Below are 15,668 nucleotides of genomic sequence, written 5' to 3' on the forward strand. Positions count from 1 at the left end.
TGCGCTTGAAGATTAGAAAGATTAGAAAATATGCCATTGATAGTGAGGCTTGGTATCATTATGTTGTTGGATCAATTGTTACCTTAGTTGCGATCTTGATCGCATTTGTTGTTGCATTTAAATGCTTTAGCTAGAGAGTTATTAGTTTGTTGCATTTAAGTGTTGTATGAACTTTATGTATTGTATTAATTTGGTGTTTTTGGTGCTGTGTATTAATGATGAGCGGCAATGGATGTACGATGACTGATGCTCTCCCGAGTTCATTAATGGCGTGCATACTTTTCTGCTTGCGGCTGAGGCAAACAAGCGGGCGGATGGTTTTATGCCTTGTCCATGTGCTGGCTGTAAGAATGGTCACAATTACTCTACGTCAAGAACCATTCACATCCACCTGTTTGAGTCCAGTTTCATGCTCCACTATAATGTTTGGACCAAGCACGGAGAAAGAGGGGTTATGATTGAAGACAATGAAGAAGAAGAGGATGACGACAGCTATCCAGGCCATGGGTTCCCAGAATACGATGATACAACAATGGGGGAAGAAGCTGAGGCGGTAATGCGGGAAGAAGCTGAGCCGGCAATGCGGGAAGAAGCTGAAGAATAGGCATCAGATGAGCCCGTTGATGATCTAGGTCGGGCCATTGCCGATGCAAAGAGAAACTGCGCAAGTGATTTTGAGAAGAAGAAGTTGCACCGCATGTTAGAGGATCACAAAAAATTGTTGTACCCGAATTGCGTAGGTGACAAGAAAAAGCTAGGCACCACACTGGAATTGCTGCAATGGAAGGCAGATAATGGTGTATCTGACAAGGGATTGGAAAGTTGCTGGTAATGATAAAGAATATGCTTCCAAAGGACGACGAATTGCCCGAGAGTACGTACGAAGCAAAGAAGGTTGTCTGCACTCTAGGGTTAGAGGTGCAGAAGATACATGCATGCCCTAATGATTGCATCCTCTATCGCGGTGAGTACGAGGATTTGAAGCTTGCCCGGTATGCGGTGCATTGCGCTATAAGATCAGCCCCGATGACCCTGTGATGTCGAGGGCGAGCGCCCCAGGAAGAAGATTCCTGCCAAGGTGATGTGGTATGCTCCTATAATACCACGGTTGAAACGTTTGTTCCAAAACAAAGAGCATGCCAAGGCGATGCGATGGGACAGAGAAGACCGTAAGAAAGACAGAAATGTGATGCCCCCGATTCAAGATCAGGGACTCACGGGAAGATATCACAACACAACTCTAAAACATAAATAAGTCATACAAGCATCATAATACAAGCCAGGGGCCTCGAGGGCGCGAATACAAGTGCTCAATCATAGATGAGTCAGCGGAAGCAATAATATCTGAGTTCAGACATAAGTTAAACAAGTTGCCATAAGATGGCTAGCACAAACTGGGATACAATCGAAAGAGGCGCAGGCCTCCTGCCTGGGATCCTCCTAACTACTCCTGGTCGTCGTCAGTGGGCTGCACGTAGTAGTAGGCACCTCCGGTGTAGTAGGAGTCATCGTCAATGGTGGCGTTTGGCTCCTGGGCTCCATCGTCTGGTCGCAGCAATCGGGTAAAGAAAGGGGGAAAAGGGGGGAACAAGGCAACCGTGAGTACTCATCCAATGTACTCGCAAGCAAGGAGCTACACTACATATGCATGGATATATGTGTAAAGGGCCATATCAGTGGACTGAACTGCAGAATGCCAGAATAAGAGTGGGATAGCTAATCCTGTCGAAGACTACGCTTCTGGCAGCCTCCGTCTTGCAGCATGTAGAAGAGAGTAGACTACAGTCCTCCAATTAGCATCGCATAGCATAATCCTACCCGGCGATCCCCTCCTCGTCGCCCTCTTAGAGAGCAACCACCGGGTTGTATCTGGCACTTCGAAGGGCGTGTTTTATTAAGTATCTAGTTCTAGTTGTCATAAGGTCAAGGTACAACTCTGGGTCGTCCTTTTACCGAGGGACACGGCTATTCGAATAGATAAACTTCCCTGCAGGGATGCACCACATAACCCAACACGCTTGATCCCATTTGGCCGGACACACTTTTTTGGGTCATGCCCGGCCGCGGAAGATCAACACGCCGCAGCCCCACCTAGGCACAACAAAGAGGTCAGCACGCTGGTCTAAACCTAAGCGCACAGGGGTCTGGGCCCATCGCCCTTAGCACACCTGCACGTTGCGAACGCGGCCGGCGAGCAGACCTAGCAACCTCCATTACAAAGGAAGTCACGTTACGCGGTCCAACCCGGCGCGCGCCACTCAGTCCCTGACGTCACGAAGGCTTCGGCTGATACCACGACGTCGAGTGCCCATAACTTTCCCACGTAGTTGGTTAGTGCGTATAGACCAAATGGCCAGACTTAGATCAAATACCAAGAACTCGTTATGCATGTTATTTTGAAATAACCGCGAACACCGACAGGGCCAGGCCCACCTCTCACCCAGGTAGTCTCAACCTGCCCTGTCGCTCCGCCACAAAGATCCACCCAGAGGGCCGTCGGGACCAAGGTCCTTTCAGCCCCCAATCCGTGAATCACTCGCGGGTACTCCTCGAGCCGACCAGACTTTAGTCACCACATGTATCATGTATAAAGTATAGTATATACCCGTGATCACCTCCCGAGTGATCACGGCCCGATAGTATAACACAGCAGACGGACAAGAATGTAGGGCCACTGATGGAAAACTAGCATCCTATACTAAGCATGTAGGATTGCAGGTAAAGGTAACAACAGTAGTAGCAAGGACACGCTATGCATCACGATAGGATAAACGGAAAGCAGTAACATGCTACACTACTCTAATGCAAGCAGTATAGGAGAGAATAGGCGATATCTGGTGATCAAGGGGGGGGGCTTGCCTGGTTGCTCAGACAAGAAGGAGGGGTCATCGGTGACGTAGTCGACCACAGGGGCATCAGCATCGTCACGGGGTCTACCGAAGAGAACAGGGGGAGAAACAGCAAATACATAGCAAGCAAGTGCATAACAAGAATACAGGCAAAGCTAGACGTGTTCTAACGCGGGATGAGGTGATACCGGTGAAGGGGGAAACAACCGGGAAAGTATCCTCGGTGTTTCGCGTTTTTGGGCAGAGGAGCCGGAGGGGGAAAGTTGCGAGTCTGGTATGTTAGGGGTGTGTGGCGGACGAACGGGCTGCGTATCCGGGTTCGTCTCGTCGTTCTGAGCAACTTTCATGTAGAAAGTATTTTCATCCGATTTACGGATTAAAAGATATGATTTTCTAAAGATTTTATTAATTACTAGAATTTAATTAATTATTTAAATTAATTCGAAAAATGGGTTAATGACATCAGCATGATGTCATGCTGACGTCAGCAGTCAAAGGAGTTGACTGGTCAACCTGACCAGGGGGTCCCACTGGTCGGTGACACATATTAATTAAACATTTTAATTAGCCTAATTATTATTGATTAGAGGGTGGGCCCACTGTCATACATATTAATTAGCTAATTAACTAACCAGGTTAATTAGATAACTAATGTTTAATTAGTTTAATTATTTGTTTAGTTTAATTAATCAAAATTAATTAAGTTAATTATTTCTATAATTAATTAATTAAATATAATTTTTTATATATTTTTTTAATTATTTTTCTTATAAAACGTTCTGGGCTAGGCCCACCTGTCATTGGTCCAGAGGGGCTAGTGGGCACGGGCGCAGAGGGCAAACGGGCGCAGGCGACAGTTTCGGGCGCAACCCAATCGGGCACACGCCCAGGGCGCCATGGCGAGGCCGGGCGGTCACCGGAGGGGGACGCCGGCAGGAGAGCAGCAGGGCGGCGCCGGTGGCCAGGGGAGTGGTGCTGCGCGCGGGCAGCACAGACGGAGGCGGGATGCAACAGAGTCGGCGTGCGGCTACGCTAGGCGAGGCCGTGGCTAGTGCGGGCGCGGCGATGCGAGCCGCGGCGAGCAGCCAGCGTAGGGAGGTGGACCGCAGCGAGGGAGGCCGGAGCGGGGCGGCGAGTGAGCAGCGGCAGGACGTCGGCCGCGAGGTGGAGCGAGAGGCGGGAGGTGCTGGAGCCGAAATGGGGTCACGGGCGTGGCGTGTCCAGGGTCGTGCGCGCGCCGGGGATGAAGGTCACGGCGAGCGCGACAGGGGGCGCGTGCGGGCATGGGTGCCGGCCCCGGGCGCAGGCCGCAAGGGCCGCGACAGTTCGGCGCGCACTGCGGGGAGCAGGGCGCGGGGTGAGACATGGCGACGGTAGCGGAGCAGCAGCTGCGGCAGTAGAGCAGCGGCAGTGGCGTGAGGAGGAAGATGGGGACGGCCTTGTAGACGGAGACGATGTCGGCGATGGAGTCCGGTGGGGCAGCTCCAGCGAGGGGTCGGAGAGGAGGACGGTGAGGCGGCGTTCCGGGCAGCGGCGACGGCGTGCTTGTGAGCCCCGATCCAATCTGGATCGGGGGGAAGCGACATGGGGGGAGGAGTGCGGGTGGTTGGGTTAGGGTTTGACCAGGGGTGGGGGGTTATGGGGGGAGTGGGGTGGCCGGCTGGGCCTTTGCCCAGTTGGGCTGGTTGGCCCGATGGCCTGCTGGGTCGAGGCCCAGTTCGGGGGAGGGGTCTCTTTTTATCTTTTTTTGTTTTACTTTTTCTTATTATTGTTTTCTATTTTGGCTAATTGTCTGGGCACCAAATGAGTTTTGTAAAATATGAGAGCTGGCCCACAAATCACAACACAATATATCCTACCACAACAACTAGTTTGGGGTAAATATCATATCATATTTATTTTGTATTAATAAAAAGGTTATTAAATAATGTTTTCAACCACTGTTTGAGGTTATTTAAGTCACCTATCAAATTTCAATAATGTTGTTTACCATTTTATCATAGCCTCTGATTTATCTACTATTTATTGAACACTTTAGTTTTAATATTTCAAAACTTTTATTGTTTGCTTGATTTTAAATTTTGAATTTGAATTGGTTTCAAACTAACGCGAGATTAGCAACAATAACTGAGGTGACGTGGCATCGTTAACGTGGGATTACTGTAGCTTAATTATTCGGGCGTCACAATTCTCCTCCACTATAAGAAATCACGTTCGGAGATTTAAGAGGTAGAGAAGGGGGAAAGGTCTAGTTACGAAATCCTAACGGATCTTCTCGGCCTTGGTTGCTCTTCTCGAAGAGGTCGATCCATTACATTGATGCTTCATTTCTCTGCTTCGGGTAATCATGAGAATGTCGGCATCCTTTCATCAGGAACTCCATCGTACTTACGAAAGAATAAAGGGTGGGCAGTCCGAGAGAATAGACCTCCGCAAGGTCGACTATCTGGTCGATAACATCGAGGAAGGTGGCGGAACCGCGGAAGTAACTCTCGAATGGAAACTTACGAAAATATCGAGAGCATAGTAAGGAGCTATCATGTGAAGTTTCAAGCGGACAGACAAATGTTCGATGCCTGAAACGGGGCGTGAACGGGGTTCAAAGCAACGGGAATAAGTATTTTGTCTGATACCAGAATTGATGAGCTCTCCAAAGGTGGCTCGTGAACTACTTATGAGGCCACGCGCGAGGAGAAACCTTGGGAACAAGAGGTGTATAGGTGAGTCAGGTTTCGATCCTGTGGAACTGTGGGTTATGGGCCCACCATGTGGGTTAAAGGTAGAAAGGGCGGTGATATTTTGCACAATCATGATAACAAGGCATGTTAAACGATAGCCTATCAATTATGTCGGCAATGTCAGTACCAAGGGCGAGGGACAAAGAGAACCATCTTCCTGCTCGTTGAACGAGGCAGACCAATAGGTAAAGTTCTCGTCCATCGGTGGTTACCGGAACGTTATCAACCATATTAATAGGGTCTTAGTGACAGAGTGGTTCAACGATGTGCTTACCTAAGCAGGAGAATAATACTGCTTAGATCATATAGATCACCAGTAAGGTTAAACAAAGCCATGGAAAGGAAAATGTGATCATCAGATTAAACAGAACAATGGAAGGGAAAATGTGTTTAAACACATGTTTCAGGGATATATCCTTCCCAAGGACAAACAGAACATGATATCCATGACAGGATAGGAAGTAGAAAACCATTTCGGTAAGGGGAGAGGAATTTCATGACATAACCCAAGCCACGGTGTTTGGATAATGGACAAAGAAAATTTAGCATTGTTCTTCAAGTGCTCTTATTGAAAATCGGAGTATCACTGACATGCTTCGAGATAACATTGGCATGGTCTTCAAGCAAGGTCAGACTTTGGATACAAAGGATCCATCAGGAACAACTCATAGAATAAGTCTTTCAATTTCCTCATGGAAGAATGGATAATCTTGCTAAAAAGGAAACTATAACAGTAGATCCTCCGGCCAGGTGTGCTGGGCATGACACCACCTTACCGGGTCATAAAAGAACATTGTTATTACCCTTGGAAATATATTCCAACCATCATATCTGACCGGGATTCAGATCTGGTCGGTGTTAGGATACCTCAGACTCAAGGTGCCTGAGAAGAAAAGGAGTAACACACATTGACGAGATGACAATGTAAGATTCTTGGGAAATGAACTATGGAAGTGAGTTCCGAACAAGGGTTCATCATTAAGCCAAGGAGAGGATGAGGAGGTGGCTTATGGACTCAGTGACCATTCATCGAGAATTCCAAAAGGATGGATTTCCACAATCATGTGAACAAGGTGATAACATTTTTCAGATCAAATGACCTAATGATGTATGCTCGAGGGAAACATACACAATTTAAACATTGGTCGAATGGTGCACCCGAAATATGGGCTTAGGTAGCATGATCAGTATTAGAATGGTGATTGTGATATGTATCACTTGTATCAAGAATTCTCCAGAGGTGGTGAAATTTTCATAACAATCCTGACATAAAAGATGGTAATACCCCAAGGTAAAGAAGAACAAAGGCTGGATAGCAAGGATCTCAAGGTATATCACAAAAGACAAGCAAGTTTGTGTTGGAGGGAAGACAATAAAGTGGTCAATGATATCACAAATCATCGAGGCAAGGATGGTATTTCTCATCATGAATTCAATTCATATGATGGAAAAGCTCGGAATACAGATGATGATCACGACACATTTGTCGAGGGATTTCACGAAGATGTAACCGATCGACGATGACATCAAGTCAAACGAATGATGAAGCAAAAGGTTATTGGAACGATGGTTAGGACACAAACTCGAAATCAAGTTTGTTGTTCAAGGTGAAATGATATGACGATGCAAATCGACGCAAGCTTAGCTCATCGTTGAAAGTTGTGCTCCGGGAATAAGGACCAGGTAGCACGATTAAATTTAGCATGATAATGATGTAGCCGATCAGGCTAGGAATGACATGATGGAGTATTAAACTTCTCAACAACAAAGTACTAGGATTACTGAATTACCGTGCGGATTTGATTCAATTCTCGGAGTCCTCGGATGACGACAACCCAGAACCATTGGAGTGACCATGACAGGGAAATGTACTACTTCATCAGAAATTCATAATATGTAGTGCGATGGCAAGATATCCTCGAGATACCAGGGGGTGGCACTCGAAGGCAGATCAAAATAGAGGTTGGGAAGGCGTACTGGTCTGCAGAAGGCAAGTACTTGAACTTGTCCGAGAAATAGAGTCAAAGGAGAACAATCATGGTCGGAACCACGGTTGCAATGGATCAATTCACAGATACCAGATGATATTTATCAAGGAAATAGTTATTATTACAAGAAGTTTCCACGATAGGATCTACATCATGTCCATGGGCATGAACACAAAGTTCAAGGTCGACTCCCACTTCTTTAGTGCATAACCTTTCATTCACTTCTCATCTTCAATGAGGTTGTGGTGTTGAAATTTTATCTGTCATAACACCGGTAGAGTACGACCCATAGTAGTTTTCGGGTTCACACAGATTAAGGAAGGCATAGGTTCAACCCATCGGGGCATCTTAGAAACATATACCATGAATTTTTAGGAGTAATTAACACAAGCTCGAAAGTAGAGCATGGTTGTCAAAGCATTATGCATCAGGGAAAGAACTCACAAGATTTGTATGTGTATGATACCATCAGATAACAACCCAGCAATGGGTGTGGCGGTCCATAACGGAGCTAACGTGAGTGTCGGTACTCAACCAGAGGAAGAAACAATGCAAAGGCATTGGATTATAGAAGCAACTGGCTAATTCAAAGATCACATCCACAGGAGTTATGATTTCCAAATCAATGGATCAGAAGCAAACGCTCAGATTAAGGATGGATAGGTTGAGTAAGCTTAGGGGTAAAATTGACAACAATTTGATTGGTCGAGATCCAGCTCATGTTTAAAATGATGTCTGAGCCGAAAGGATGAATTCTAGGATCTGATTGAGGATTGCGAGCATTCGCAATATTTTGAATCAATGGACTCAAAATGATAGTGACAAAGGATGTCAACGGAGATTACTAGAAATGTGGAATTAACCATAATGCAGGAATTCAAGGAATTCAAGAGCAATAGGCTGCTGAGGATTTTCAGAAAACCGAATACTATTCCAAAGAATTTTATGAAACACATGAACAACTGAGGATGAACAAATCCTTGATAAGTGTGAGGAATTATACTTAGGGGTATTCAGGTGGCAAAGAGACTGCAAGGCAGTAAGCACAAAGGATTCTCAGAATAGCGGGAAGCAGCTTCGGGTATCTTGTACTAAAAATAGTAATCGAGAATGAAGGTATGGATGGCAAGTATAAGTAGTTATCCATAGGGATGTCTCGGTGGTAGTGAATTTGCAAGGGCAGTGGGCACAAGTGTCTCGGTAAAACATCAAATAGCATCTTCGGAAACGTCTGGTGCAGCAAGCGATCGTCTGTAATAAGGGGCTCTCCGGGAGGAAGTAATTACGAGAACCTAGAGTCGGAGTTAGTAAAATCGTTTAACCCGAATAGAAGAGAGCTCAGAGTCCCAGAGTATAGGCAAGGAATAAAAGATCCTAATACCACCCAATGGCGACGTGGGCCCATGAGGCGCACAACCATGTTAGTAAAACAGTTTTCATCGACTAGACTCAACTTCGGCCAAGGAGTTGGAAAGGGGGATTCCTACAGGCAGTCGGCTCTGATACCAACTTGTGACGCCCCCGATTCAATCGTACACTAATCATGCACGCAAACGTGTACGATCAAGATCATGGACTCACGGGAAGATATCACAACACAACTCTAAAACATAAATAAGTCATACAAGCATCATAATACAAGCCAGGGGCCTCGAGGGCTCGAATACAAGTGCTCAATCATAGACGAGTCAGCGGAAGCAACAATATCTGAGTTCAGACATAAGTTAAACAAGTTGCCATAAGATGGCTAGCACAAAATAGGATACAATCGAAAGAGGCGCAGGCCTCCTACCTGGGATCCTCCTAACTACTCCTGGTCGTCGTCAGTGGGCTGCACGTAGTAGTAGGCACCTCCAGTGTAGTAGGAGTCGTCGTTAACGGTGGCGTCTGGCTCCTGGGCTCCATCGTCTGGTCGCAGCAATCGGGTAAAGAAAGGGGGAAAAGGGGGGAACAAGGCAACCGTGAGTACTCATCCAAAGTACTCGCAAGCAAGGAGCTACACTACATATGCATGGATATATGTGTAAAGGGCCATATCAGTGGACTGAACTGCAGAATGCCAGAATAAGAGGGGGATGGCTAATCCTGTCGAAGACTACGCTTCTGGCAGCCTCCGTCTTGCAGCATGTAGAAGAGAGTAGACTGCAGTCCTCCAAGTAGCATCGCATAGCATAATCCTACCCGGCGATCCCCTCCTCGTCGCCCTTTTAGAGAGCGACCACCGGGTTGTATCTGGCACTTGGAAGGGTGTGTTTTATTAAGTATCTAGTTCTAGTTGTCATAAGGTCAAGGTACAACTCCGGGTCGTCCTTTTACCGAGGGAGACGGCTATTCGAATAGATAAACTTCCCTGCAGGGGTGCACCACATAACCCAACACGCTTGATCCCATTTGGCTGGACACACTTTTCTGGGTCATGCCCGGCCACGGAAGATCAACACGTCGCTGCCCCACCTAGGCACAACAGAGAGGTCACCACGATGGTCTAAACCTAAGCGCACAGGGGTCTGGGCCCATCGCCCTTAGCACACCTGCATGTTGCGAACGCGGCCGGCGAGCAGACCTAGCAACATCCATTACAAAGGAAGTCATGTTACGCGGTCCAACCCGGCGCGCGCCACTCAGTCGCTGACGTCACGAAGGCTTCGGCTGATACCACGATGTCGAGTGCCCATAACTTTCCCACGTAGTTGGTTAGTGCGTATAGACCAAATGGCCAGACTCAGATCAAATACCAAGAACTCGTTATGCGTGTTATTTTGAAATAACTGCGAACGCCGACAGGGCCAGGCCCACCTCTCACCCAGGTAGTCTCAACCTGCCCTGTCGCTCCGCCACAAAGATCCACCCAGAGGGCTGTCGGGACAAAGGTCCTTTCAGCCCCCAATCCGTGAATCACTCGCGGGTAATCCTCGAGCCGACCCGACTTTAGTCACCACATGTATCATGTATAAAGTATAGTATATACCCGTGATCACCTCCCGGGTGATCACGGCCCGATAGTATAACACAGCAGACGGACAAGAATGTAGGGCCACTGATGGAAAACTAGCATCCTATACTAAGCATGTAGGATTGCAGGTAAAGTTAACAAAAGTAGTAGCAAGGACACGCTATGCATCAGGATAGGATAAACGGAAAGAAGTAACATGCTACACTACTCTAATGCAAGTAGTATAGGTGAGAATAGGCGATATCTGGTGATCAAGGGGGGGGGGGCTTGCCTAGTTGGTCAGACAAGAAGGAGGGGTCGTCGGTGACGTAGTCGACCACAGGGGCATCAGCATCGTCACGGGGTCTACCGAAGAGAACAGGGGGGAGAAACAGTAAATACATAGCAAGCAAGTGCATAACAGGATAACAGGCAGAGCTAGACGTGTTCTAACGCAGTATGAGGTGATACCGGTGAAGGGGGAAACAACCGAGAAAGTATCCTTGGTGTTTCGCGTTTTTGGGCAGAGGAGCCGGAGGGGGAAAGTTGCGATTTTGGTATGTTAGGGGTGTGTGGCGAACGAACGGGCTGCATATACGGGTTAGTCTCGTCGTTCTGAGCAACTTTCATGTAGAAAGTATTTTCATCCGAGTTACGGATTAAAAGATATGATTTTCTAAAGATTTTATTAATTACTGGAATTTAATTAATTATTTAAATTAATTCGAAAAATGGATTAATGACATCAGCATGATGTCATGCTGACGTCAGCAGTCAACCGAGTTGACTGGTCAACCTGACCGGGGGGGTCCCACTGGTCAGTGACACATATTAATTAAACATTTTAATTAGCCTAATTAGTATTAATTAGGGGGGTGGGCCCCACTGTCATACATATTAATTAGCTAATTAACTTACCAGGTTAATTAGATAACTAATGTTTAATTAGTTTAATTATTTGTTTAGTTTGATTAATAAAAATTACTTAAGTTAATTATTTCTGTAATTAATTAATTAATTATAATTTTTTAGATATTTCTTTAATTCTTTTTTTATAAAATGTTCTAGGCTAGGCCCACCTGTCATTATTCCAAAGGGCTAGTGGGCACGGGCGCAGAGGGCAAACGGGCACGGGCGATGGTTTCGGGCGCAACCCAATCGGGCACACGCCCAGGGCGCCGTGGCGAGGCCGGGCGGTCACCGGAGGGGGACGCCGGCAGGAGAGCAGCAGGGCGGCGCCGGTGGCGAGGGGAGTGGCGCTGCGCGTGGGCAGCACAGACGGAGGCAGGACGCAACAGCGGCGGCGTGCGGCTATGCTAGGCGAGGCCGTGGCTGGTGCGGGCGCGGCGATGCGAGCCGCGGTGAGCGGCCAGCTTAGGGAGGCGGACCGCGGCGAGGGAGGCCGGAGCGGGGCGGCGAGTGAGCAGCGGCAAGACGTCGGCTGCGAGGTGGAGCGAGAGGCGGGAGGTGGCGGAGCCAAAATGGGGTCACGGGCATGGCGTGTCCAGGGTCGTGCGCGCGGGGGGGATGAAGGTCGCGGTGAGCGCGACAGGGGGCGCGTGCGGGCGTGGGTGCCGGCCCCGGGCGCGACAGTTCGGCACGCGCTGCGTGGAGCAGGGCGCGGGGTGAGACATGGCGACGGCAGCGGAGCAGCAGCCGCAGCAGTAGAGCAGCGGCAGTGGCCGGCATTGTGGGTGGAAGGGCACGGTGCTGCGGAAGCAGAGAGGGAGGAGGGAGGCGGCGGCTCACATCGACATGCAGGGTACAGGGCAGCGAGGCATAAGGAGGAAGACGGGGACGGCCTTGTAGACGGAGACGACGTCGGCGATGGAGTCCGGTGGGGCAGCTCCAGCGAGGGGTCGAGGAGGAGGACGGTGAGGCGGCGTTCCGGGCAGCGGCGGCGGCGTGCTTGTGAGCCCCGATCCAATCTGGATCGGGTGGAGGAGTGCGGGTGGTTGAGTTAGGGTTTGACCAGGGGTGGGGGGTTATGGGGGGAGTGGGGTGGCCGGCTGGGCCTTTGCCCAGTTGGGCTAGTTGGCCCGATGGCCTGCTGGGTCGAGGCCCAGTTCGGGGGAGGGGTCTCTTTTTCTTTTCTTTTGTTTGTCTTGTTTTGTTTTACTTTTTCTTATTTTTGTTTTTTTGTTTTGGCTAATTGTCTGGGCACCAAATGAGTTTGGTAAAATATGACAGCTGGCCCACAAATCACAGCACAATATATCCTACCACAACAACTAGTTTGGGGTAAATATCATTTCATATTTATTTTGTATTAATAAAAAGGTTATTAAATAATGTTTTCAACCACTGTTTGAGGTTATTTAAGTCACCTATCAAATTTCAATAATGTTGTTTACCATTTTATCATAGCCTCTGATTTATCTACTATTTATTGAACATTTTAGTTTTAATATTTCAAAACTTTTATTGTTTGCTTGATTTTAAATTTTGAATTTGAATCGGTTTCGAACTAACGCGAGATTAGCAACAATAACCGAGGTGACGTGGCATCATTAATGTGCGATTACTGTAGCTTAATTATTCGGGCGTCATAGGAAAGTTGAGAGTTCCCGCTGACGGGTCGCAGTGGAGAAAAATCGAAAGAAAGTACGGGAAGGAGTTTGCAGATGACGCAAGGAACGTATGGTTTGGTCTACGCGCAGATGGCATTAATCCTTTTGGGGAGCAGAGCAGCAACCATAGCACCTGGCCTGTGACTCTATGTTTGTATAACCTTCCTCCTTGGTTGTGCATGAAGCGGAAGTTCATTATGATGCCAGTGCTCATCCAAGGCCCTAAGCAACCCGGCAACGACATTGATGTGTACCTAAGGCCATTAGTTGAAGAACTCTTACAACTATGGAATGGAACAGGTGTACGTGCGTGGGATGAGCACATGGGGGAAGAATTTGACCTAAAGGCGTTGCTGTTCGTGACCATCAATGATTGGCCTGCTCTCAGTAACCTTTCAGGACAGACAAACAAGGGATACCGCGCATGCACGCACTGTTTGGATGATACCGACAGTATATATTTGGCTAATTGTAAGAAGAATGTGTACCTGGGACATCGTCGATTTCTTCCGAGCAGGCATCCCGTAAGAAAGAAAGGCAAGCATTTCAAAGGTGAGGCGGATCACCGGACGAAGCCTCGCCACCATACTGGTGCTGAGGTACATGATATGGTCAAGGATTTGAAGGTGGTCTTTGGAAAGGGTCCTGGTGGAGAACCTGTTCCGAATGACGCTGACGGACGCGCACCCATGTGTGGAAGAAGAAATCTATTTTTTGGAACCTGCCCTATTGGAAAGACCTAGAGGTCCACTCCGCAATCAACGTGATGCACGTGACGAAGAATCTTTGTGTGACCCGGCTTGGCTTCTTGGGCGTGTATGGGAAGACAAAAGATACACCTGAGGCACGGGAGGACCAGCAACGTATGCACGGAAAAGATGACATACATCAGGGTCATGCAAGCTACGCTCTAACCAAATAAGAGAAGGAAATCTTCTTTGAATGCCTGCTCAGTATTAAGATACCGTATGGCTTCTCGTCAAATATAAAGGGAATAATAAACATGGCAGAGAAAAGGCTCCAGAACCTAAAGTCTCATGACTTCCACATGATTATGACGCAACTGCTTCCGGTTGCATTGAGGGGGCTTCTACCGGAAAACATTCGATTAGCCATTGTGAAGCTATGTGCATTTCTCAATGCAATCTCTCAAAAGGTAATCAATCCAGAAATCATACCAAGGTTAGAGAATGATTTGGTGCAATGTCTTGTAAGTTTCGAGTTGGTGTTCCCACCATCCTTCTTCAACATCATGACACACGTCCTAGTTCACCTATGGGAAGAGATTAACGTTTTGGGTCCTGTATTTCTACACAATAAGTTCCCCTTTGAGAGGTTCATGGGAGTCTTAAAGAAATATGTTCATAACTGTGCTAGGCCAGAAGGAAGCATCTGCAAGGGCCATGAAAATGAGGAGGTCATTGAGTTTTGTATTGACTTTATTCCTGACCTTAAGCCGATTGGTGTTCCTGAATCGCGGCATTCTGCCTTGGTGGACTGGATGGAAAAGGCACGCTAGGAGGGGAACAAATAATATGTATGGACGGACATTCTCTCACTAAAGCAAACTACACAGTTCTACCGAATTCTGCCTTGGTGGCTCCGTATATGGGTGAACACAAGAATTTGCTACGCTCCAAACACCCGGAACGGTCTGATGGCTGGATTACACGTGAACAAACCAGGAGTTTCGCTAGCTGGTTGCAGACACGTACCATGCATGACGCCTCTATTGAAGATGACCTGTACTTGCTGTCCCAGTTACCATCTTCGAATATAATGACTTTCAAAGGGTACGAGATAAATGGGAATACATTTTACACGATCGCCCAAGATAAGAAGAGCCCCAACCAAAACAGTGGTGTCCGCTTTGATGCAGAAACCAAGACGGGAAAGGAAACATATTATGGTTATATATAGGACATATGGGAACTTGACTATCGACGTGGTTTGAAGGTCCCTTTGTTTCGGTGCAAATGGGTCAATATGACACGAGGCGGGGTAACGGAAGACCCGCAGTACGGAATGACAACAGTGGATCTCAACAATCTTGCGTATGCAGACGAACCATTTGTCCTAGCTAATGATGTGGCACATGTTTTCTATGTGAAGGACATGTCTACCAAGCTGAGAAAAAGAAAAGGTAAGGAAGCGAATGCATCGTATGATGAGCCAAAGCGGCACATAGTTCTTTCTGGGAAGAGAAACATCATGGGAGTGGATGACAAGACAGACATGTCAGAAGATTATGAAAAGTTTGATGAAATTGCTCCATTCACAGAGAATATGGACCCGAGCATCCCGTTAAATGATGAAGATTTTCCATGGTTATGGCGCAAAGGGACACACGCGAAGAAAAAGTTTCACACCCAAAGATCTGGGATGGGATCGGCTTCACTATCATCACTTTTTTCTGTGTTTCACACCCAGGAGGGAATCTCTGTAATAGTTAGGGTAGTTATGTGTTTTGGCATTTGAAACACGAAGAAATATTATGTGCAAACAAATTCTTTCATGCCTTTACTGATTTTTAAAGTTAAGTTATTCACAAACTAGTGATTCACACAAATTTCAAATAATTCAAAAGGGAC

The sequence above is a fragment of the Triticum dicoccoides genome, chromosome 3A, assembly GCF_002162155.2.
Source record: "Triticum dicoccoides isolate Atlit2015 ecotype Zavitan chromosome 3A, WEW_v2.0, whole genome shotgun sequence".
Taxonomy (NCBI): Eukaryota; Viridiplantae; Streptophyta; class Magnoliopsida; order Poales; family Poaceae; genus Triticum; species Triticum dicoccoides.